The following is a 27,360-nucleotide window of genomic DNA, read 5'->3' as shown; positions in this document are numbered from 1 at the left end:
CAGCATCTCACATCAAGTGCTGGTTTTTACCGCTACTCAGCGTCTCACATCAAGTGCTTGTTATTACCGCAACTCAGCGTCTCACATCAAGTGCTGGTTATTAGCGCTGCTCAGCATCTCACATCAAGTGTAGGATATCACCACTACTCAGCGTCTCACATCAAGTACTCGTTATTACCGCTACTCAGCATCTCACATCAAGTACTGGATATTAGCGCTACTCAGCGTCTCACATCAAGTACTCGTTATTACCGCTACTCAGCGTCTCACATCAAGTACTGGATATTAGCGCTACTCAGCGTCTCACATCAAGTTCTGGTTATTACAACTACTCAGCATCTCACATCAAGTACTGATTATTACCGCTACTCAGCGTCTCACATCAAGTGATGGTTATTAGCGCTACTCAGCGTCTCACATCAAGTGATGGTTATTAGCGCTACTCAGCATCTCACATCAAGGGCGGAATTCAATTGTTTTCATCCCGTATCGCCCCCGACGGAGCTATTCTATTCTTGCTCCTGTCGGGCACGATCAGCTGTCAAGCGCTACATTTCAGCTCGCAGCCCCTGGGGGATGAGAGCTGAAATGTGCGAAAAGTGACATGTTTGGGCGCCCAAACATCACTTTTCGTGATCGCGCCCAGCACTTTGGTCAGGATTAGCTGCTTTACGCGGCTAAACCTGACCTCTATGGGCGCGATCAGCGCGAAAAATGGCAGCAATTGAATAGCGACCCGCAATTTCCTGTCACTTTAGACAGGAGATCCGGACCGCGTAATCAATTGAATTCCGCCCCAAGTGCGGGTTATCACCACTACTCAGCATCTCACATCAAGTACAACTTCGCTCCTATAGTGGTTTTCTACTGTGTCTGCATCCCAGGCTCCACAGTATACCTTTCCTGTGTACTCTCTCGTGTATGCTGTCTTCATCACTACTCAGCATCTCACATCAAGTGCTGGTTATTACCGCTACTCAGCGTCTCACATCTAGTGCTGGTTATTACCGCTACTCAGCGTCTCACATCAAATACTGGTTATCACCACTACTCAGCATCTCACATCAAGTGCTGGTTATTACCGCTACTCAGCATCTCACATCAAGTGCTGGTTATTACCGCTACTCAGCATCTCACATCAAGTGCTGGTTATTACCGCTACTCAGCATCTCACATCAAGTGCTGGTTATTACCGCTACTCAGCGTCTCACATCAAGTGCTAGTTATTACCGCTACTCTGCATCTCACATCAAGTACTGATTATTACCGCTACTCAGCGTCTCACATCACGTGCTGGTTATCACCACTACTCAGCTTCTCACATCAAGTGCTGGTTATTACCGCTACTCAGCATCTCACATCAAGTGCTGGTTATTACCGCTACTCAGCATCTCACATCAAGTACTGATTATTACCGCTACTAAGCATCTCACATCAAGTACTGATTATTACCGCTACTCAGCGTCTCACATCAAGTGCGGGTTATCACCACTACTCAGCATCTCACATCAAGTACAACTTCGCTCCTATAGTGGTTTTCTACTGTGTCTGCATCCCAGGCTCCACAGTGTACCTTTCCTGTGTACTCTCTTGTGTATGCTGTCTTCATTGCTACTCAGCATCTCACATCAAGTACTGGTTATCACCACTACTCAGCTTCTCACATCAAGTGCTGGTTATTACCGCTACTCAGCATCTCACATCAAGTGCTGGTTATTACCGCTACTCAGCATCTCACATCAAGTGCTGATTATTACCACTACTCAGCGTCTCACATCATGTGCTGATTATTACCGCTACTCAGCATCTCACATCAAGTGCTGGTTATTACCGCTACTCAGCATCTCACATCAAGTGCTGGTTATTACCGCTACTCAGCATCTCACATCAAGTACTGATTATTACCGCTACTCAGCGTCTCATATCACGTGCTGGTTATCACCACTACTCAGCATCTCACATCAAACACTGGTTATCACCACTACTCAGCTTCTCACATCAAGTGCTGGTTATTACCGCTACTCAGCATCTCACATCAAGTGCTGGTTATTACCGCTACTCAGCATCTCACATCAAGTACTGATTATTACCGCTACTCAGCGTCTCACATCAAGTGCTGGTTATTACCGCTACTCAGCATCTCACATCAAGTACTGATTGTTACCGCTACTCAGCGTCTCACATCAAGTGCTGGTTATTACCGCTACTCAATGTCTCACAACAAGTGCAGGTTATTAGCGCTACTCAACGTCTCACATCAAGTGCTGGTTATCACCACTACTCAGCATCTCACATCAAACACTGGTTATCACCACTACTCAGTGTCTCACATCAAGTGCTGGTTATTACAGCTACTCAGCATCTCACATCAAGTACTGATTATTATCGCTACTCAGCGTCTCACATCAAGTGCTGGTTATTACCGCTACTCAGCATCTCACATCACGTGCTGATTGTTAGCGCTACTCAGCATATCACATAAAGTGTTGGTTATCAACGCTATTCAGCGTCTCACATCAAGTACTGATTATTACCGCTACTCAGCGTCTCACATCAAGTACAACTTCGCTCCTATAGTGGTTTTCTACTGTGTCTGCATCCCAGGATCCAGAGTGTACCTTTCCTGTGTACTCTCTCGTGTATGCTGTCTTCATCGCTACTCAGCGTCTCACATCAAGTGCTGGTTATTACCGCTACTCAGCATCTCACATCAAGTGCTGGTTATTACCGCTACTCAGCATCTCACATCAAGTGCTGGTTATCACCGCTATTCAGCATCTCACATCAAGTGCTAGTTAACACTGCTACTCAGCGTCTCACATCAAGTGCTGGTTATTACCGCTACTCAGCATATCACATAAAGTGTTGGTTATCACCACTACTCAGCATCTCACATCAAGTACTGATTATTACCGCTACTCAGCATCTCACATCAAGTGCTGGTTATCACCACTACTCAGCGTCTCACATCAAGTGCTGGTTATTACCGCTGCTCAGCGTCTCACATCAAGTGCTGATTATTATCTCTTCTCAGCACCTCACATCAAGTGCTGGTTATCACCACTACTCAGTGTCTCACATCTACTGCTGGTTATCACCACTACTCAGTGTCTCTCATCAAGTGCTGGTTATTACCGCTACTCAGCGTCTCACATCAAACACTGGTTATTAACACTACTCAGCATATCAAATCTAGTGCTGGTTATACCACTAATTAGCTTCTCACATCAAATACTAATTATTACCGCTACTCAGCGTCTCACATCAAGTGCTGGTTATCACCGCTATTCAGCATCTCACATCAAGTGCTAGTTAACACTGCTACTCAGCGTCTCACATCAAGTGCTGGTTATTAGCGCTACTCAGCATATCACATAAAGTGTTGGTTATCACCGCTATTCAGCGTCTCACATCAAGTGCTGGTTATCACCACTACTCAGCGTCTCACATCAAGTACTGATTATTACCGCTACTCAGCGTCTCACATCAAGTGTTGGTTATCACCACTACTCAGCGTCTCACATCAAGTGCTGGTTATTACCGCTACTCAGCGTCTCACATCAAGTGCTGGTTATCACCACTACTCAGCGTCTCACATCAAGTACTGATTATTACCGCTACTCAGCGTCTCACATCAAGTGCTGGTTATCACCACTACTCAGCGTCTCACATCAAGTGCTGGTTATCATCACTACTCAGCATCTCACATCAAGTTCTGATTATTACCACTACTCAGCGTCTCACATCAAGTGCTGGTTATCACCACTACTCAGCGTCTCACATCAAGTGCTGGTTATTACCGCTGCTCAGCGTCTCACATCAAGTGCTGATTATTATCTCTTCTCAGCACCTCACATCAAGTGCTGGTTATCACCACTACTCAGTGTCTCACATCAAGTGCTGGTTATTACCGCTACTCAGCGTCTCACATCAAGTGCTGGTTATTACTGCTACTCAGCATCTCACATCAAGTGCTGGTTATCACCGCTATTCAGCATCTCACATCAAGTGCTAGTTAACACTGCTACTCAGCATATCACATAAAGTGTTGGTTATCACCGCTATTCAGCGTCTCACATCAAGTACAACTTCGCTCCTATAGCGGTTTTCTACTGTGTCTGCATCCCAGGCTCCACAGTGTACCTTTGCTGTGTACTCTCTCGTGTATGCTGTCTTCATCACTACTCAGCGTCTCACATCAAGTACTGGTTATTACCGCTACTCAGCGTCTCACATCTAGGGCTGGTTATCACCACTACTCAGCACCTCACATCAAGTGCTGGTTATCACCACTACTCAGTGTCTCTATTCAAGTGCTGGTTATTACCGCTACTCAGCGTCTCACATCATGTACTGTTTATTATCGTTACTCAGCATCTCACATCAAGTGCTGGTTATTAGCACTACTCAGCATCTCACATCAAGTGTAGGATATTACCACTATTCAGCATCTCACTTCAAGTACCGGTTATAACCGCTACGCAGCACCTCACATCAAGTGTTCGTTATCACCAATACTCAGTACCTCACATCAAGTGCTTGGTATCACCACTACTCAGTGTCTCTCATCAAGTGCTTGGTATTACCGCTACTCAGCGTCTCATACCATGTGCGGGTTATTACCGCTATTCAGCGTCTCACATCAAATACAACTTTGCTCCTACAGTGGTTTTCTACTTTGTCTGCATCCAAGGCTCCACAGTGTACCTTTCCTGTGTACTCTCTCGTGTATGCTGTCTTCATCACTACTCAGCGTCTCACTTCAACTGCTGGTTATTACTGCTACTCAGCATCTCACATCAAGTGCTGGTTATTACCGCTACTCAGCGTCTCACATCAAGTGCTTGTTATTACCGCAACTCAGCGTCTCACATCAAGTGCTGGTTATTACTGCTACTCAGCGTCTCACATCAAGTGCTGGTTATTACCGCTACTCAGCATCTCACATCAAGTACTGGATATTAGCGCTACTCAGCGTCTCACATCAAGTACTCGTTATTACCGCTACTCAGCGTCTCACATCAAGTACTGGATATTAGCGCTACTCAGCGTCTCACATCAAGTTCTGGTTATTACAACTATTTAGCATCTCACATCAAGTACTGATTATTACCGCTACTCAGCGTCTCACATCAAGTGATGGTTATTAGCGCTACTCAGCATCTCACTTCAACTGCTGGTTATTTCTGCTACTCAGCGTCTCACATCAAGTGATGGTTATTAGCGCTACTCAGCATCTCACTTCAACTGCTGGTTATTACCGCTACTCAGCGTCTCACATCAAGTGCTGGTTATTACTGCTACTCAGCATCTCACATCAAGAGCTGGTTATTAACACTACTCAGCATATCAAATCAAGTGCTGGTTATACCACTAATTAGCTTCTCACATCAAATACTAATTATTACCGCTACTCAGCGTCTCACATCAAGTGCTAGTTAACACTGCTACTCAGCATATCACATAAAGTGTTGGTTATCACCGCTATTCAGCGTCTCACATCAAGTACAACTTCGCTCCTATAGCGGTTTTCTACTGTGTCTGCATCCCAGGCTCCACAGTGTACCTTTGCTGTGTACTCTCTCGTGTATGCTGTCTTCATCACTACTCAGCATCTCACATCAAGTACTGGTTATTACCGCTACTCAGCGTCTCACATCTAGGGCTGGTTATCACCACTACTCAGCACCTCACATCAAGTGCTGGTTATCACCACTACTCAGTGTCTCTATTCAAGTGCTGGTTATTACCGCTACTCAGCGTCTCACATCATGTACTGTTTATTATCGTTACTCAGCATCTCACATCAAGTGCTGGTTATTAGCGCTACTCAGCATCTCACATCAAGTGTAGGATATTACCACTATTCAGCATCTCACTTCAAGTACCGGTTATAACCGCTACGCAGCACCTCACATCAAGTGTTCGTTATCACCAATACTCAGTACCTCACATCAAGTGCTTGGTATCACCACTACTCAGTGTCTCTCATCAAGTGCTTGGTATTACCGCTACTCAGCGTCTCATACCATGTGCGGGTTATTACCGCTATTCAGCGTCTCACATCAAATACAACTTTGCTCCTACAGTGGTTTTCTACTTTGTCTGCATCCAAGGCTCCACAGTGTACCTTTCCTGTGTACTCTCTCGTGTATGCTGTCTTCATCACTACTCAGCGTCTCACTTCAACTGCTGGTTATCACCGCTACTCAGCATCTCACATCAAGTGCTGGTTATTACCGCTACTCAGCGTCTCACATCAAGTGCTTGTTATTACCGCAACTCAGCGTCTCACATCAAGTGCTGGTTATTACTGCTACTCAGCGTCTCACATCAAGTGCTGGTTATTACCGCTACTCAGCATCTCACATCAAGTACTGGATATTAGCGCTACTCAGCGTCTCACATCAAGTACTCGTTATTACCGCTACTCAGCGTCTCACATCAAGTACTGGATATTAGCGCTACTCAGCGTCTCACATCAAGTTCTGGTTATTACAACTACTCAGCATCTCACATCAAGTACTGATTATTACCGCTACTCAGCGTCTCACATCAAGTGATGGTTATTAGCGCTACTCAGCATCTCACTTCAACTGCTGGTTATTTCTGCTACTCAGCGTCTCACATCAAGTGATGGTTATTAGCGCTACTCAGCATCTCACATCAAGTACTGATTATTACCGCTACTCAGCGTCTCACATCAAGTGATGGTTATTAGCGCTACTCAGCATCTCACTTCAACTGCTGGTTATTTCTGCTACTCAGCGTCTCACATCAAGTGGTGGTTATTACCGCTACTCAGCATCTCACATCAAGTGCGGGTTATCACCACTACTCAGCGTCTCACATGAAGTACAACTTCACTCCTATAATGGTTTTCTACTGTGTCTGCATCCCACGCTTTGCAGTGTTCCTTTCCTGTGTACTCTCTCTTGTATGCTGTCTTTATCACTACTCAGCATCTCACATCAAGTGCTGGTTATCACCACTGCTCAGCGTCTCACATCAAGTGATGGTTATCACCATGTAACCCTTCATTACCAGTTAGTAAATAGTGCCTCCACCCAGATTTGTATTTGATATAAATTTTGTAGGCTAACCTGGGAAAGCCCATACTATGTAATGACAGTATTATACTGGGGGTGTATAGTGTTAGTGTATATTGTATTAGGATACAATTTCAATACATTACATACCCAATCACTTATCTTTTCTTTCAGGTTCTGGCTCCTCTACACTCCTTCAGGTAATTAAATCATGCAATAAATATATATATGTTTTAGTTATTCTTTTATCAAAGAAAATCTCATATAGTTGCAAAAGTAACCTATGCTATTAAGTTTCAAATATAACACTCCTACCAATATAATTATACTATTATAACATCAAGAAGTATTTTGACAATATAACAATACACATATAAATATACAATGGATTGGATAAACTCTCGGGATTCCCTATAACTTAAAATGTCCTTCCCACAGTTCTGGTTTCTTTTTGTTATAGTCACTTACTATAAGTCAAAGTCTTGAATACAGCCTCCTGGCAGCATAGATAGTTTCCGTCGGTCCTCTTTTATGGACCAAATAATATCTCCGCTTAAAGGTTAACCCTGTTCTCAGCTTACGGTATCAGTTACACTCTTATTAAACAGCATAAATATACAGGCTCTGATAGAGGGGCAAAAGTCAAAGTGAGAGTTTATAGGTGAAATATTTACAATATCCCCAGATTTCTTTAAAACTAATTCCTTACTAGATGTTCCTCTCTCTCTGGGTCTGATGTCCATGAAAGATGCAATTGTTACAATGTTGCAGCCTTGAATCCTCTGTAGACTGAATAAGTGACTCTGTAACAAGTTATATTCAGCGGCATCAGATAGTCTTATTTCATTAGGAGCCTTAACTCACCCTACTTTCTGCTGGTGTACTTCTGCTCCACTTTCTCTTTCACTATTATTGCTCCTCAGTGATAGCTAAATATATATATATATATATATATATATATATATATATATATACTGTATCAGTTTACATATGTTGGCAATAGGTGGTATATAAGCGCTCAAAGAGAGTGGGCAACAATACTGTTTGAAGTATAAGTCACTATCACTATCCTAGCTGAGACAAATGAGGACTTCCCCTATATCTCTATATATTCTGGGTTGTTAACTTCTTCCTCTTTAATGGTCCTGGCCTTTGGCTGATCCCTCTGTTCTGTATTAGCGAAGCTTACCGGGCTTCTGTATAAGCAAAGTGGTTTATATATGTTGGTACCCTCAATTGGTAAAGCAAGGTTGCTATACCTATCCAGGTGCAGCCTTTATGGCTCCTACATTAAACTGACTGCTGCGGCTTGCACTTCACCGGCTTAATTAACTGTCTGGCCAGCCGTCCGTCTACTTCATTCACTCCCCCGGCCTGGAGTCTTCTCTGACGCGGCTGCCTGCCCTGGAAACCACGCCCCCTGGAGATCTCAGGCTACCTTAACAACTGCAGGCCCCCACCATCAAGTGCCTGCTTGGAGCCTCTTACTTCTCCTCGGCCACAAAGTCCAGCGACTGCAGTTCGGCAGCTGCCACTGAAGGTACCAGAAATACCAGAAAGCCCCACACTGGCCTGTCACTATCTGACTACTGGCTGCCGTTAGGTTTTGCTCTCATCGCAGCGCTGGTAAGTCTGTTGTACAGCTCTGGAGGGGGGAACCACCAACTGACCCAACCGCCGCTGTACTTCCTGTATCCCTCTGGTCATCACATGACCAGCTCCTTTCCTATGGCACTAACCTCTACCCTGAGTGTTTGTGCTCCAACAATGACTTTTACCACCCTGTACAAAATATACACATTTCCTATAACATCCTGTTATCTATATATACATTAACATAAATATAAAATATTCTCTGTATTCAAAAGGGTCATTCTGGTTATCACCGCTACTCAGCATCTCACATAAAGCACTGGTTATCACTAGGGGTGTGCCCCGGCCACTTTTCGTGTTTTGTGTTTTGGTTTTGGATCTGGATCTTACTACATGTTTTGGATCTGGATTGGTTTTGCCAAAACCACCCTTCCGTGTTTTGGGTTCTGGGTTTTGTGTTTTGGATCTATATTTTTTTGAAAAAAAGCATAAAAACAGCTAAAATCACAGAATGTGTGGGTTTTTCTGCTCCTATGCTATTATTAACCTCAATAACCTTAATTTCCACTCATTTCCAGTCTCTTCTGAACACCTCACAATAGTGTTTTTATGTCCAAAAGGTTGCACCAAGGTACTGTAGCTGGATGACTATGCTAAGCGACACGAGAGGGCGGCACAAACACGTGACCCATCTAGGAGTGACAATGCAGTGGCAGACAGGATGGCAGTTTGAAAAACTAGGCCCCAAACTGTACATAATGCAAAGAAAAAAAAGAGGTGCAAGATGGACTTGTCCTTGGGCCCTCCCACCTACCCTTATGTTGTATAAACAGGACATGCACACTTTAACAAACCAATCATTTCAGCGCCAGGTTCTGCCACACAACTGTGGCTGAAATGATTGGTTCGTTTGTGCCCCCACAAAACAAGCTGGCAATTAATCTGTCCCTGCACAAACTGGCTCTACGGAGGCAAGATGTCGTCCTCATCCTCCTCATCCACCGATTCCTCACCCTCTTCAGGGTTGTGTACATCCTCATCCTCACAGAGTATTAACTTGTCCCGGCTGGAATCCACCACCACAGGTCCCTATGTACGTTCTGGAGGCTGGTCTCCCTGGAAGAGTTGATAATTCATTTTTATGAACATCATCTCCACATTTTGTGGAAGCAACCTCCTACGCCTTTCGCTGACAAGGTTCCCGGCTAAACACTCTTTCAGAGTACACACTGGAGTGGGGGCAACTTAGGTAAAATAGAGCCAGTTTGTACAGGGGCCTCCAAATTGCCTCTTTTTCCTGCCAGTACAGGTACGGACTGTCTGACATGCCTACTTGGATGCTGTCACCGATGTAATCCTCCACCATTCTGTCAATGGTGACAGTATCATATGTAGTGACAGTAGACATGTCAGAAATTGTTGCCAGGTCCTTCAGGCCGGACCAGATGTTCAAACTTGGTCCTGCCTGCCCTGAATCACCGCCAGCGGGTTGCTTAGGATACCTAAGTTTTTTCCTGGCAGCCCCAGTTGCGGGAGAAAATGAAGAAGGAGCTGTTGACGTGTCACGTTCCGCTTCAGCTGACAGTGTTTTCACCAGCAGGTCTTTGCACCTCTGCAGGCTTGTGTCGGCCAGAAAGAGAGACACCACATAGGCTTTAAATCTAGGATCGAGCACGGTGGCCAAAATGTAGTGGTCTGATTTCAACAGATTGACCACTCTGGAATCCTGGCAAAGCGAATGAAGGGCTTCATCCACAAGTCCCACATGCCAAGCGGAATCGCTCCATCTTAGCTCCTCCTTCACTTTCTCCAGCTGCTTCTGCAAAAGCCTGATGAGGGGAATGACCTGACTCAAGCTGGCAGTGTCTGAACTGACTTCACGTGTGGCAAGTTCAAAGGGCTGGAGAACCTTGAACAACCCCGAAATCATTCTCCACTGCGCTTGAGTCAGGTGCATACCCCCTCCTTTGCCTATGTCATAGGTGGATGTATAGGCTTGAATGGCCTTTTGCTGCTCCTCCATCCTCTGAAGCATATAGAGGGTTGAGTTCCACCACGTCACAACCTCTTGCTTCAGGTGATTGTGGGGCAGGTTCAAGAGTGTTTGCTGGCGCTACAGTCTTCGTCATGCAGTCGCTGAATGGCAAAAGTGTCCAGAAATTTTTCACCCAAAGCGTCTCCTGCATGCCCCTGTCGCTTTTCAGAAAATTCTGCACCACCAAGTTTATTGTGTGAGCAAAACATGGGACGTGCTGGAATTTGCCCAGATGTAATGCCCGCACAATATTGGTGGCGTTGTCAGATATCATAAATCCCCAGGAGAGTCTAAGTGGGGTAAGCCACTGGGCGATGATTTCCCTCAGTTTCTCTAAGAGGTTGTCAGCGGTGAGCCTCTTACTGAAATCGGTGATACACAGCGTAGCCTGCCTTGGAACAAGCTGGCGTTTCTGAGATGCTGCTACTGGTGACGCTGCTGCTGTTGCTGCATAAGGTGATACATCTACCCAGTGGGCTGTCACAGTCATATAGTCCTTAGTCTGCCCTGTTCCACTTGCCCACATGTCCGTGGTTAAGTGGACATTGGTTACAACCGCACTTTTGAGGACACTGAGGACACTTTTTCTGACGTTTCTGTACAGTCTCGGTATCGCCTGCCTAGTGAAGTGGAATCTAGACGGGATTTGGAACCGGGGACACACTAACTCCATCAATTGTCTAAATCCCACTGCACTAATGGCGGATACCGGACGCACGTCTAACACCAACATAGCAGTCAAGGCCTCAGTTATACGTTTTGCTTCAGGATGACTGCTGTCGTACTTCATCCTCCTCGCTAAGGACTGTTGGAGGGTCAATTGTTTAGTAAAAGTAGTGGTGTTGCTACTTCCTCTCTGGGATGATGAACGACTCCCAGCAGAAGCAACAGCAGCAGCGGTAGCAGTAGCCGCAGCAATGCAGGATCCTCTGGAGGAATCCCGGATAGGAGAGTCATTCATGCCAGTGACATGGCCTGCAGGACTACTTATGATCCTGACTAAGGAGGAAATTGACGAGGAGGGAGTTGACGGTGTGGTTTGCAGGCGCTTGGATACAACAGGACAACGGGATTTAGGTGTCCCTGGACTGCTTACGGTCTTAGCCAAAGTTTCTGAACTTGACAGTAACTTTTTATGAATGCGCTGCAGGTGCCGTATAAGGGAGGATGTTCCTAGGTGGTTAACGTCCCTACCCCTACTTATTTCACCTTTACATATGGTACATATGGCAAGACAGTTGTTGTCCGGATTTGGATAGAAATATTGCCAGACCAAAGAGGTGGAATGTTTGGTCTTCTGCCCAGGCATGACCGTGATGGGCTTTTTTATCCCACGGACAACAACTGTCTCCCCCGGAGCCTGATTTAAACAAACCACATCACCATCAGAATCCTCCTCGCCAACTTCCTCCTCAGCGCCAGCTACACCAGTATCCTCATCCTGTTGTACTTCAACAGTGACATCTTCAATTTGCATATCAGCAATCGGACTGTGGGTGCTCCTTTCAGCACTTGCAGGGGGCGTGCATATGGTGGAAAGAGCCACCTCTTCCCGTCCAGTGCTGGGAAGGTCAGGCATCGCAACCGCCACCACACTTGGACTCTCCTTGGGGATTTGTGATATCTTCTTAGAACGCACAGTTCTTCGCTGTGCTTTTGCCAGCTTAACTCGTTTGATTTTTTTAGCGGGAGGAGGGCTTCCATCGTCATGTGAAGCTGAACCATTAGTCATGAACATAGGGAAAGACCTTAGCCGTTCCTTGCCACTCCGTGTCGTAAATGGTATATTGGCAAGTTTACGTTTCTCTTCAGATGATTTAAATGTTTTTTTTTAAGGTCATTTTCCTGAACTTTGTCATTTGGGATTGTATGTGCCCTCTACTATGACATTGGGCATCGTCCTTGGCAGACGACGTTGATGGCATGTTATCGTCTATGTCATGACTAGTGGCAGCAGCTTCAGCACTAGGAGGAAGTGGTTCTTGATCTTTCCCTATTTTATTTTTATCGGAGAAAGTTTGGTCCTCCATTTATGTTATATTGATATATACGTGCGGCTAAGGCGCACACAAAAACAAAATAATTTTTTTTTTTTGTTGGAGACTAGTGTACTTTGTGGGTTACACCACCCTTTAAGAAATGAGCCAGCCGGCTCTTTACTTATGGGACACAGGCGCACGCTTTGCGCTGCTCCTTTGTTGATGCACGTGCAGCCACAGTGCACACAATTCACAAACACAGAAAATATTTTTTTATTTTGTTTGGAGTGTACTTTGGGGGTTACAGCACCCTTTAATGGACAAGCCAGCTGGCCTTTTACTTATAGGACACAGGCGCATGCTTGGCGCTGCTCCTTTGTTGATGCACGTGCAGCCACAGTGCACACAATTCACAAACACAGAAAAAATATTATTTTTTTTTGCACTTGAAGGGAGCACACCTGATGGACAGAGCACCCCCTGGACAACACTACAGCACCCCTTTAGGACTGGGACACTGCACAGGACTTTGGAGTGGACACAGCCCCTATGGACAACAGCAGCACAGCGCAGCACAGCACAAAACTACACTACACTACACAGACGAGCCAGCCCTAACTCCCACCCTCCCTCTTCACTGTCCACAGCCGAATGAGAAAATGGCGCCGACACGGGTACCTTATATAGGATTCAAAACCCGCGAGACCCGGAAGGCGGGATGATGACGTTTTGCCTCGATTTCAGATTCGAGTCGGGCGGGAAAAGTCGAGCCTGACTCGGATCGGACTTGGATCGGGGGGGGGTCGGGGTGGTTCGGATTTCAGAAATCTGAACCCGCTCACCCATAGTTATCACCAATACTCAGCGTCTCACATCAAGTGCTCGTTATTACCGCTACTCAGCGTCTCACATCAAGTACAACTTCGCTCCTATAGTGGATTTCTACTGTGTCTGCATCCCAGGCTCCGCAGTGTACCTTTCCTGTGTACTCTCTCGTGTATGCTGTCTTCATCACTACTCAGCGTCTCACTTCAAGTGATGGTTATCACCACTACTCAGTGTCTCACATCAAGTACTGGTTATTACCGCTACTCAGCGTCTCACATCAAGTGCTGGTTATTACCATTACTCAGCGTCTCACTTCAAGTGATGGTTATCACCACTACTCAGTGTCTCACATCAAATACTGATTATTACTGTTACTCAGCATCTCACATCAAGTGCTGCTTATCAAAACTACTCAGCATCTCACATCAAACACTGGTTATCACCACTACTCAGCGTCTCACATTAAGTACTGGTTATTACCGCTACTCAGCATCTCACATCAAGTACTGATTATTACTGCTACTCAATGTCTCACATCAAGTGCTGGTTATTACCACTACTCAGCATCTCCCATCAAGTGCTGGTTATTATCGCTTCGCAGCGTCTCACATCAAGTGTTGGTTATCACCGCTATTCAGCGTCTCACATCAAGTGCTGATTATTATCGCTACTCAGTGTCTCTCATCAAGTGCTGGTTATTGCCACTACTCTCGTCTCATACCAAGTGCTGATTATTACCGCTACTCAGCATCTCACTTAAGTACTGATTATTTCCGCTACTCAGCATCTCACATCAAGTGTTGGTTATTACCGCTAGTCAGCGTCTCACATCAAGTGCTGGTTATCACTACTACTCAGCATCTCACATCAAGTGCTGGTTATCACTACTACTTAGCATCTCACATCAAGTGCTGGTTATTACCGCTACTCAGCATCTCACATCAAGTGCTGGTTATTACTATTACTCAGCATCTCACATCAAGTACTGATTATTATCGCTACTCAGCATCTCACATCAACTGGTGGTTATCACCGCTACTCATTGTCACACATCAAGTGCGGGTTATCACCACAACTCAGTGTCTCTCATCAAGTGCCATTACTCAGCGTCTCACATCAAGTGCTGGTTATCACTGCAACTCAGCGTCTCACATCAACTGCTGGTTATCACCGCTACTCAGCATATCACATCAAGTACTGGTTATTACCGCTACTCAGCGTCTCACATCAACTGCTGGTTATCACCGCTACTCAGCATATCACATCAAGTACTGGTAAAAACCGCTACTCAGCGTCTCAAATCAAGTACTGATTATCACCATTATTCAACATCTTACATCAAGTAATAATTATTACCACTACTCAACGTCTTAAATCAAGTACTGACTATTACCGCTACTCAGCATCTCACATCAAGTGCTGGTTATTACCGCTAGTCAGCGTCTCACATCAAGTGCTGGTTATCACCACTACTCACCGTCACACATCAAGTGCTGGTTATTATCGCTACTCAGCATCTCACATCATGTGCTGGTTATTACCACTACTCAGCATCTCACATCAAGTGCTGGTTATTACCGCTACTCAGCATCTCACATCAAGTACTGATTATTACCGCTACTCAGCATCTCACATCAAGTGCTGGTTATTACCGCTACTCAGCATCTCACATCAAGTGCTAGTTATTACCAATACTCAGCGTCTCACATCAAGAGCTGGTTATTACCGCTACTCAGCGTCTCACATCAAGTGCTGGTTATAACCACTACTCAGCGTCTCACATCAAGTGATGGGGTTATCACCACTACTCAGCGTCTCACATAAAGTACTGGTTATTACCGCTACTCAGCGTCTCACATCAAGTACTGGTTATTACCGCTACTCAGCGTCTCACATCAAGTGCTGGTTATTACCGCTACTCAGCGTCTCACATCAAGTGCTGGTTATTACCGCTACTCAGCGTCTCACATCAAGTGCTGGTTATTACCGCTACTCAGCATCTCACATCAAGTGCTGGTTATTACCGCTAGTCAGCGTCTCACATCAAGTGCTGGTTATCACCACTACTCAGCGTCACACATCAAGTGCTGGTTATTATTGCTACTCAGCATCTCACATCATGTGCTGGTTATTACCACTACTCAGCATCTCACATCAAGTGCTGGTTATTACCGCTACTCAGCATCTCACATCAAGTACTGATTATTACCGCTACTCAGCATCTCACATCAAGTGCTGGTTATTACCGCTACTCAGCATCTCACATCAAGTGCTAGTTATTATCAATACTCAGCGTCTCACATCAAGAGCTGGTTATTACCACTACTCAGCGTCTCACATCAAGTGATGGGGTTATCACCACTACTCAGCGTCTCACATAAAGTACTGGTTATTACCGCTACTCAGCATCTCACATCAAGTACTGGTTATTACCGCTACTCAGCGTCTCACATCAAGTGCTGGTTATTACCGCTACTCAGCGTCTCACATCAAGTGCTGGTTATTACCGCTACTCAGCGTCTCACATCAAGTGCTGGTTATTACCGCTACTCAGCGTCTCACATCAAGTGCTGGTTATTACCGCTACTCAGCATCTCACATCAAGTACTGGATATTAGCGCTACTCAGCGTCTCACATCAAGTACTCGTTATTACCGCTACTCAGCGTCTCACATCAAGTACTGGATATTAGCGCTACTCAGCGTCTCACATCAAGTTCTGGTTATTACAACTACTCAGCATCTCACATCAAGTACTGATTATTACCGCTACTCAGCATCTCACATCAAGTGATGGTTATTAGCGCTACTCAGCATCTCACATCAAGGGCGGAATTCAATTGTTTTCATCCCGTATCGCGCCCGACGGAGCTATTCTATTCTTGCTCCTGTCGGGCACGATCAGCTGTCAAGCGCTACATTTCAGCTCGCAGCCCCTGGGGGATGAGAGCTGAAATGTGCGAAAAGGGACATGTTTGGGCGCCCAAACATCACTTTTCGTGATCGCGCCCAGCACTTTGGTCAGGATTAGCTGCTTTACGCGGCTAAACCTGACCTCTATGGGCGCGATCAGCGCGAAAAATGGCAGCAATTGAATAGCGACCCGCAATTTCCTGTCACTTTAGACAGGAGATCCGGACCGCGTAATCAATTGAATTCCGCCCCAAGTGCGGGTTATCACCACTACTCAGCATCTCACATCAAGTACAACTTCGCTCCTATAGTGGTTTTCTACTGTGTCTGCATCCCAGGCTCCACAGTATACCTTTCCTGTGTACTCTCTCGTGTATGCTGTCTTCATCACTACTCAGCATCTCACATCAAGTGCTGGTTATTACCGCTACTCAGCGTCTCACATCTAGTGCTGGTTATTACCGCTACTCAGCGTCTCACATCAAATACTGGTTATCACCACTACTCAGCATCTCACATCAAGTGCTGGTTATTACTGCTACTCAGCATCTCACATCAAGTGCTGGTTATTACCGCTACTCAGCGTCTCACATCAAGTGCTAGTTATTACCGCTACTCTGCATCTCACATCAAGTACTGATTATTACCGCTACTCAGCGTCTCACATCACGTGCTGGTTATCACCACTACTCAGCTTCTCACATCAAGTGCTGGTTATTACCGTTACTCAGCATCTCACATCAAGTGCTGGTTATTACCGCTACTCAGCATCTCACATCAAGTACTGATTATTACCGCTACTAAGCATCTCACATCAAGTACTGATTATTACCGCTACTCAGCGTCTCACATCAAGTGCGGGTTATCACCACTACTCAGCATCTCACATCAAGTACAACTTCGCTCCTATAGTGGTTTTCTACTGTGTCTGCATCCCAGGCTCCACAGTGTACCTTTGCTGTGTACTCTCTCGTGTATGCTGTCTTCATCACTACTCAGCGTCTCACATCAAGTACTGGTTATTACCGCTACTCAGCGTCTCACATCTAGGGCTGGTTATCACCACTACTCAGCACCTCACATCAAGTGCTGGTTATCACCACTACTCAGTGTCTCTATTCAAGTGCTGGTTATTACCGCTACTCAGCGTCTCACATCATGTACTGTTTATTATCGTTACTCAGCATCTCACATCAAGTGCTGGTTATTACCGCTACTCAGCATCTCACATCAAGTGTAGGATATTACCACTATTCAGCATCTCACTTCAAGTACCGGTTATAACCGCTACGCAGCACCTCACATCAAGTGTTCGTTATCACCAATACTCAGTACCTCACATCAAGTGCTTGGTATCACCACTACTCAGTGTCTCTCATCAAGTGCTTGGTATTACCGCTACTCAGCGTCTCATACCATGTGCGGGTTATTACCGCTATTCAGCGTCTCACATCAAATACAACTTTGCTCCTACAGTGGTTTTCTACTTTGTCTGCATCCAAGGCTCCACAGTGTACCTTTCCTGTGTACTCTCTCGTGTATGCTGTCTTCATCACTACTCAGCGTCTCACTTCAACTGCTGGTTATCACCGCTACTCAGCATCTCACATCAAGTGCTGGTTTTTACCGCTACTCAGCGTCTCACATCAAGTGCTTGTTATTACCGCAACTCAGCGTCTCACATCAAGTGCTGGTTATTAGCGCTGCTCAGCATCTCACATCAAGTGTAGGATATCACCACTACTCAGCGTCTCACATCAAGTACTCGTTATTACCGCTACTCAGCATCTCACATCAAGTACTGGATATTAGCGCTACTCAGCGTCTCACATCAAGTACTCGTTATTACCGCTACTCAGCGTCTCACATCAAGTACTGGATATTAGCGCTACTCAGCGTCTCACATCAAGTTCTGGTTATTACAACTACTCAGCATCTCACATCAAGTACTGATTATTACCGCTACTCAGCGTCTCACATCAAGTGATGGTTATTAGCGCTACTCAGCGTCTCACATCAAGTGATGGTTATTAGCGCTACTCAGCATCTCACATCAAGGGCGGAATTCAATTGTTTTCATCCCGTATCGCCCCCGACGGAGCTATTCTATTCTTGCTCCTGTCGGGCACGATCAGCTGTCAAGCGCTACATTTCAGCTCGCAGCCCCTGGGGGATGAGAGCTGAAATGTGCGAAAAGTGACATGTTTGGGCGCCCAAACATCACTTTTCGTGATCGCGCCCAGCACTTTGGTCAGGATTAGCTGCTTTACGCGGCTAAACCTGACCTCTATGGGCGCGATCAGCGCGAAAAATGGCAGCAATTGAATAGCGACCCGCAATTTCCTGTCACTTTAGACAGGAGATCCGGACCGCGTAATCAATTGAATTCCGCCCCAAGTGCGGGTTATCACCACTACTCAGCATCTCACATCAAGTACAACTTCGCTCCTATAGTGGTTTTCTACTGTGTCTGCATCCCAGGCTCCACAGTATACCTTTCCTGTGTACTCTCTCGTGTATGCTGTCTTCATCACTACTCAGCATCTCACATCAAGTGCTGGTTATTACCGCTACTCAGCGTCTCACATCTAGTGCTGGTTATTACCGCTACTCAGCGTCTCACATCAAATACTGGTTATCACCACTACTCAGCATCTCACATCAAGTGCTGGTTATTACCGCTACTCAGCATCTCACATCAAGTGCTGGTTATTACCGCTACTCAGCATCTCACATCAAGTGCTGGTTATTACCGCTACTCAGCATCTCACATCAAGTGCTGGTTATTACCGCTACTCAGCGTCTCACATCAAGTGCTAGTTATTACCGCTACTCTGCATCTCACATCAAGTACTGATTATTACCGCTACTCAGCGTCTCACATCACGTGCTGGTTATCACCACTACTCAGCTTCTCACATCAAGTGCTGGTTATTACCGCTACTCAGCATCTCACATCAAGTGCTGGTTATTACCGCTACTCAGCATCTCACATCAAGTACTGATTATTACCGCTACTAAGCATCTCACATCAAGTACTGATTATTACCGCTACTCAGCGTCTCACATCAAGTGCGGGTTATCACCACTACTCAGCATCTCACATCAAGTACAACTTCGCTCCTATAGTGGTTTTCTACTGTGTCTGCATCCCAGGCTCCACAGTGTACCTTTCCTGTGTACTCTCTTGTGTATGCTGTCTTCATTGCTACTCAGCATCTCACATCAAGTACTGGTTATCACCACTACTCAGCTTCTCACATCAAGTGCTGGTTATTACCGCTACTCAGCATCTCACATCAAGTGCTGGTTATTACCGCTACTCAGCATCTCACATCAAGTGCTGATTATTACCACTACTCAGCGTCTCACATCATGTGCTGATTATTACCGCTACTCAGCATCTCACATCAAGTGCTGGTTATTACCGCTACTCAGCATCTCACATCAAGTGCTGGTTATTACCGCTACTCAGCATCTCACATCAAGTACTGATTATTACCGCTACTCAGCGTCTCATATCACGTGCTGGTTATCACCACTACTCAGCATCTCACATCAAACACTGGTTATCACCACTACTCAGCTTCTCACATCAAGTGCTGGTTATTACCGCTACTCAGCATCTCACATCAAGTGCTGGTTATTACCGCTACTCAGCATCTCACATCAAGTACTGATTATTACCGCTACTCAGCGTCTCACATCAAGTGCTGGTTATTACCGCTACTCAGCATCTCACATCAAGTACTGATTGTTACCGCTACTCAGCGTCTCACATCAAGTGCTGGTTATTACCGCTACTCAATGTCTCACAACAAGTGCAGGTTATTAGCGCTACTCAACGTCTCACATCAAGTGCTGGTTATCACCACTACTCAGCATCTCACATCAAACACTGGTTATCACCACTACTCAGTGTCTCACATCAAGTGCTGGTTATTACAGCTACTCAGCATCTCACATCAAGTACTGATTATTATCGCTACTCAGCGTCTCACATCAAGTGCTGGTTATTACCGCTACTCAGCATCTCACATCACGTGCTGATTGTTAGCGCTACTCAGCATATCACATAAAGTGTTGGTTATCAACGCTATTCAGCGTCTCACATCAAGTACTGATTATTACCGCTACTCAGCGTCTCACATCAAGTACAACTTCGCTCCTATAGTGGTTTTCTACTGTGTCTGCATCCCAGGATCCAGAGTGTACCTTTCCTGTGTACTCTCTCGTGTATGCTGTCTTCATCGCTACTCAGCGTCTCACATCAAGTGCTGGTTATTACCGCTACTCAGCATCTCACATCAAGTGCTGGTTATTACCGCTACTCAGCATCTCACATCAAGTGCTGGTTATCACCGCTATTCAGCATCTCACATCAAGTGCTAGTTAACACTGCTACTCAGCGTCTCACATCAAGTGCTGGTTATTACCGCTACTCAGCATATCACATAAAGTGTTGGTTATCACCACTACTCAGCATCTCACATCAAGTACTGATTATTACCGCTACTCAGCATCTCACATCAAGTGCTGGTTATCACCACTACTCAGCGTCTCACATCAAGTGCTGGTTATTACCGCTGCTCAGCGTCTCACATCAAGTGCTGATTATTATCTCTTCTCAGCACCTCACATCAAGTGCTGGTTATCACCACTACTCAGTGTCTCACATCTACTGCTGGTTATCACCACTACTCAGTGTCTCTCATCAAGTGCTGGTTATTACCGCTACTCAGCGTCTCACATCAAACACTGGTTATTAACACTACTCAGCATATCAAATCTAGTGCTGGTTATACCACTAATTAGCTTCTCACATCAAATACTAATTATTACCGCTACTCAGCGTCTCACATCAAGTGCTGGTTATCACCGCTATTCAGCATCTCACATCAAGTGCTAGTTAACACTGCTACTCAGCGTCTCACATCAAGTGCTGGTTATTAGCGCTACTCAGCATATCACATAAAGTGTTGGTTATCACCGCTATTCAGCGTCTCACATCAAGTGCTGGTTATCACCACTACTCAGCGTCTCACATCAAGTACTGATTATTACCGCTACTCAGCGTCTCACATCAAGTGCTGGTTATCACCACTACTCAGCGTCTCACATCAAGTGCTGGTTATTACCGCTACTCAGCGTCTCACATCAAGTGCTGGTTATCACCACTACTCAGCGTCTCACATCAAGTACTGATTATTACCGCTACTCAGCGTCTCACATCAAGTGCTGGTTATCACCACTACTCAGCGTCTCACATCAAGTGCTGGTTATCATCACTACTCAGCATCTCACATCAAGTTCTGATTATTACCACTACTCAGCGTCTCACATCAAGTGCTGGTTATCACCACTACTCAGCGTCTCACATCAAGTGCTGGTTATTACCGCTGCTCAGCGTCTCACATCAAGTGCTGATTATTATCTCTTCTCAGCACCTCACATCAAGTGCTGGTTATCACCACTACTCAGTGTCTCACATCAAGTGCTGGTTATTACCGCTACTCAGCGTCTCACATCAAGTGCTGGTTATTACTGCTACTCAGCATCTCACATCAAGAGCTGGTTATTAACACTACTCAGCATATCAAATCAAGTGCTGGTTATACCACTAATTAGCTTCTCACATCAAATACTAATTATTACCGCTACTCAGCGTCTCACATCAAGTGCTGGTTATTACCGCTACTCAGCATCTCACATCAAGTGCTGGTTATCACCGCTATTCAGCATCTCACATCAAGTGCTAGTTAACACTGCTACTCAGCATATCACATAAAGTGTTGGTTATCACCGCTATTCAGCGTCTCACATCAAGTACAACTTCGCTCCTATAGCGGTTTTCTACTGTGTCTGCATCCCAGGCTCCACAGTGTACCTTTGCTGTGTACTCTCTCGTGTATGCTGTCTTCATCACTACTCAGCGTCTCACATCAAGTACTGGTTATTACCGCTACTCAGCGTCTCACATCTAGGGCTGGTTATCACCACTACTCAGCACCTCACATCAAGTGCTGGTTATCACCACTACTCAGTGTCTCTATTCAAGTGCTGGTTATTACCGCTACTCAGCGTCTCACATCATGTACTGTTTATTATCGTTACTCAGCATCTCACATCAAGTGCTGGTTATTAGCACTACTCAGCATCTCACATCAAGTGTAGGATATTACCACTATTCAGCATCTCACTTCAAGTACCGGTTATAACCGCTACGCAGCACCTCACATCAAGTGTTCGTTATCACCAATACTCAGTACCTCACATCAAGTGCTTGGTATCACCACTACTCAGTGTCTCTCATCAAGTGCTTGGTATTACCGCTACTCAGCGTCTCATACCATGTGCGGGTTATTACCGCTATTCAGCGTCTCACATCAAATACAACTTTGCTCCTACAGTGGTTTTCTACTTTGTCTGCATCCAAGGCTCCACAGTGTACCTTTCCTGTGTACTCTCTCGTGTATGCTGTCTTCATCACTACTCAGCGTCTCACTTCAACTGCTGGTTATTACTGCTACTCAGCATCTCACATCAAGTGCTGGTTATTACCGCTACTCAGCGTCTCACATCAAGTGCTTGTTATTACCGCAACTCAGCGTCTCACATCAAGTGCTGGTTATTACTGCTACTCAGCGTCTCACATCAAGTGCTGGTTATTACCGCTACTCAGCATCTCACATCAAGTACTGGATATTAGCGCTACTCAGCGTCTCACATCAAGTACTCGTTATTACCGCTACTCAGCGTCTCACATCAAGTACTGGATATTAGCGCTACTCAGCGTCTCACATCAAGTTCTGGTTATTACAACTACTCAGCATCTCACATCAAGTACTGATTATTACCGCTACTCAGCGTCTCACATCAAGTGATGGTTATTAGCGCTACTCAGCATCTCACTTCAACTGCTGGTTATTTCTGCTACTCAGCGTCTCACATCAAGTGATGGTTATTAGCGCTACTCAGCATCTCACATCAAGTACTGATTATTACCGCTACTCAGCGTCTCACATCAAGTGATGGTTATTAGCGCTACTCAGCATCTCACTTCAACTGCTGGTTATTACCGCTACTCAGCGTCTCACATCAAGTGCTGGTTATTACTGCTACTCAGCATCTCACATCAAGAGCTGGTTATTAACACTACTCAGCATATCAAATCAAGTGCTGGTTATACCACTAATTAGCTTCTCACATCAAATACTAATTATTACCGCTACTCAGCGTCTCACATCAAGTGCTAGTTAACACTGCTACTCAGCATATCACATAAAGTGTTGGTTATCACCGCTATTCAGCGTCTCACATCAAGTACAACTTCGCTCCTATAGCGGTTTTCTACTGTGTCTGCATCCCAGGCTCCACAGTGTACCTTTGCTGTGTACTCTCTCGTGTATGCTGTCTTCATCACTACTCAGCATCTCACATCAAGTACTGGTTATTACCGCTACTCAGCGTCTCACATCTAGGGCTGGTTATCACCACTACTCAGCACCTCACATCAAGTGCTGGTTATCACCACTACTCAGTGTCTCTATTCAAGTGCTGGTTATTACCGCTACTCAGCGTCTCACATCATGTACTGTTTATTATCGTTACTCAGCATCTCACATCAAGTGCTGGTTATTAGCGCTACTCAGCATCTCACATCAAGTGTAGGATATTACCACTATTCAGCATCTCACTTCAAGTACCGGTTATAACCGCTACGCAGCACCTCACATCAAGTGTTCGTTATCACCAATACTCAGTACCTCACATCAAGTGCTTGGTATCACCACTACTCAGTGTCTCTCATCAAGTGCTTGGTATTACCGCTACTCAGCGTCTCATACCATGTGCGGGTTATTACCGCTATTCAGCGTCTCACATCAAATACAACTTTGCTCCTACAGTGGTTTTCTACTTTGTCTGCATCCAAGGCTCCACAGTGTACCTTTCCTGTGTACTCTCTCGTGTATGCTGTCTTCATCACTACTCAGCGTCTCACTTCAACTGCTGGTTATCACCGCTACTCAGCATCTCACATCAAGTGCTGGTTATTACCGCTACTCAGCGTCTCACATCAAGTGCTTGTTATTACCGCAACTCAGCGTCTCACATCAAGTGCTGGTTATTACTGCTACTCAGCGTCTCACATCAAGTGCTGGTTATTACCGCTACTCAGCATCTCACATCAAGTACTGGATATTAGCGCTACTCAGCGTCTCACATCAAGTACTCGTTATTACCGCTACTCAGCGTCTCACATCAAGTACTGGATATTAGCGCTACTCAGCGTCTCACATCAAGTTCTGGTTATTACAACTACTCAGCATCTCACATCAAGTACTGATTATTACCGCTACTCAGCGTCTCACATCAAGTGATGGTTATTAGCGCTACTCAGCATCTCACTTCAACTGCTGGTTATTTCTGCTACTCAGCGTCTCACATCAAGTGATGGTTATTAGCGCTACTCAGCATCTCACATCAAGTACTGATTATTACCGCTACTCAGCGTCTCACATCAAGTGATGGTTATTAGCGCTACTCAGCATCTCACTTCAACTGCTGGTTATTTCTGCTACTCAGCGTCTCACATCAAGTGGTGGTTATTACCGCTACTCAGCATCTCACATCAAGTGCGGGTTATCACCACTACTCAGCGTCTCACATGAAGTACAACTTCACTCCTATAATGGTTTTCTACTGTGTCTGCATCCCACGCTTTGCAGTGTTCCTTTCCTGTGTACTCTCTCTTGTATGCTGTCTTTATCACTACTCAGCATCTCACATCAAGTGCTGGTTATCACCACTGCTCAGCGTCTCACATCAAGTGATGGTTATCACCATGTAACCCTTCATTACCAGTTAGTAAATAGTGCCTCCACCCAGATTTGTATTTGATATAAATTTTGTAGGCTAACCTGGGAATGCCCATACTATGTAATGACAGTATTATACTGGGGGTGTATAGTGTTAGTGTATATTGTATTAGGATACAATTTCAATACATTACATACCCAATCACTTATCTTTTCTTTCAGGTTCTGGCTCCTCTACACTCCTTCAGGTAATTAAATCATGCAATAAATATATATATTTTTTAGTTATTCTTTTATCAAAGAAAATCTCATATAGTTGCAAAAGTAACCTATGCTATTAAGTTTCAAATATAACACTCCTACCAATATAATTATACTATTATAACATCAAGAAGTATTTTGACAATATAACAATACACATATAAATATACAATGGATTGGATAAACTCTCGGGATTCCCTATAACTTAAAATGTCCTTCCCACAGTTCTGGTTTCTTTTTGTTATAGTCACTTACTATAAGTCAAAGTCTTGAATACAGCCTCCTGGCAGCATAGATAGTTTCCGTCGGTCCTCTTTTATGGACCAAATAATATCTCCGCTTAAAGGTTAACCCTGTTCTCAGCTTACGGTATCAGTTACACTCTTATTAAACAGCATAAATATACAGGCTCTGATAGAGGGGCAAAAGTCAAAGTGAGAGTTTATAGGTGAAATATTTACAATATCCCCAGATTTCTTTAAAACTAATTCCTTACTAGATGTTCCTCTCTCTCTGGGTCTGATGTCCATGAAAGATGCAATTGTTACAATGTTGCAGCCTTGAATCCTCTGTAGACTGAATAAGTGACTCTGTAACAAGTTATATTCAGCGGCATCAGATAGTCTTATTTCATTAGGAGCCTTAACTCACCCTACTTTCTGCTGGTGTACTTCTGCTCCACTTTCTCTTTCACTATTATTGCTCCTCAGTGATAGCTAAATATATATATATATATATATATATATATACTGTATCAGTTTACATATGTTGGCAATAGGTGGTATATAAGCGCTCAAAGAGAGTGGGCAACAATACTGTTTGAAGTATAAGTCACTATCACTATCCTAGCTGAGACAAATGAGGACTTCCCCTATATCTCTATATATTCTGGGTTGTTAACTTCTTCCTCTTTAATGGTCCTGGCCTTTGGCTGATCCCTCTGTTCTGTATTAGCGAAGCTTACCGGGCTTCTGTATAAGCAAAGTGGTTTATATATGTTGGTACCCTCAATTGGTAAAGCAAGGTTGCTATACCTATCCAGGTGCAGCCTTTATGGCTCCTACATTAAACTGACTGCTGCGGCTTGCACTTCACCGGCTTAATTAACTGTCTGGCCAGCCGTCCGTCTACTTCATTCACTCCCCCGGCCTGGAGTCTTCTCTGACGCGGCTGCCTGCCCTGGAAACCACGCCCCCTGGAGATCTCAGGCTACCTTAACAACTGCAGGCCCCCACCATCAAGTGCCTGCTTGGAGCCTCTTACTTCTCCTCGGCCACAAAGTCCAGCGACTGCAGTTCGGCAGCTGCCACTGAAGGTACCAGAAATACCAGAAAGCCCCACACTGGCCTGTCACTATCTGACTACTGGCTGCCGTTAGGTTTTGCTCTCATCGCAGCGCTGGTAAGTCTGTTGTACAGCTCTGGAGGGGGGAACCACCAACTGACCCAACCGCCGCTGTACTTCCTGTATCCCTCTGGTCATCACATGACCAGCTCCTTTCCTATGGCACTAACCTCTACCCTGAGTGTTTGTGCTCCAACAATGACTTTTACCACCCTGTACAAAATATACACATTTCCTATAACATCCTGTTATCTATATATACATTAACATAAATATAAAATATTCTCTGTATTCAAAAGGGTCATTCTGGTTATCACCGCTACTCAGCATCTCACATAAAGCACTGGTTATCACTAGGGGTGTGCCCCGGCCACTTTTCGTGTTTTGTGTTTTGGTTTTGGATCTGGATCTTACTACATGTTTTGGATCTGGATTGGTTTCGCCAAAACCACCCTTCCGTGTTTTGGGTTCTGGGTTTTGTGTTTTGGATCTATATTTTTTTGAAAAAAAGCATAAAAACAGCTAAAATCACAGAATGTG

This window comes from Taudactylus pleione, unplaced genomic scaffold (genome assembly GCF_031769625.1).
Source record: "Taudactylus pleione unplaced genomic scaffold, aTauple2 ptg000381l, whole genome shotgun sequence".
Lineage (NCBI taxonomy): Eukaryota > Metazoa > Chordata > Amphibia > Anura > Myobatrachidae > Taudactylus > Taudactylus pleione.
The sequence above is the reverse complement of the archived record's forward strand: the minus strand, read 5'-3'. Positions refer to the sequence as shown.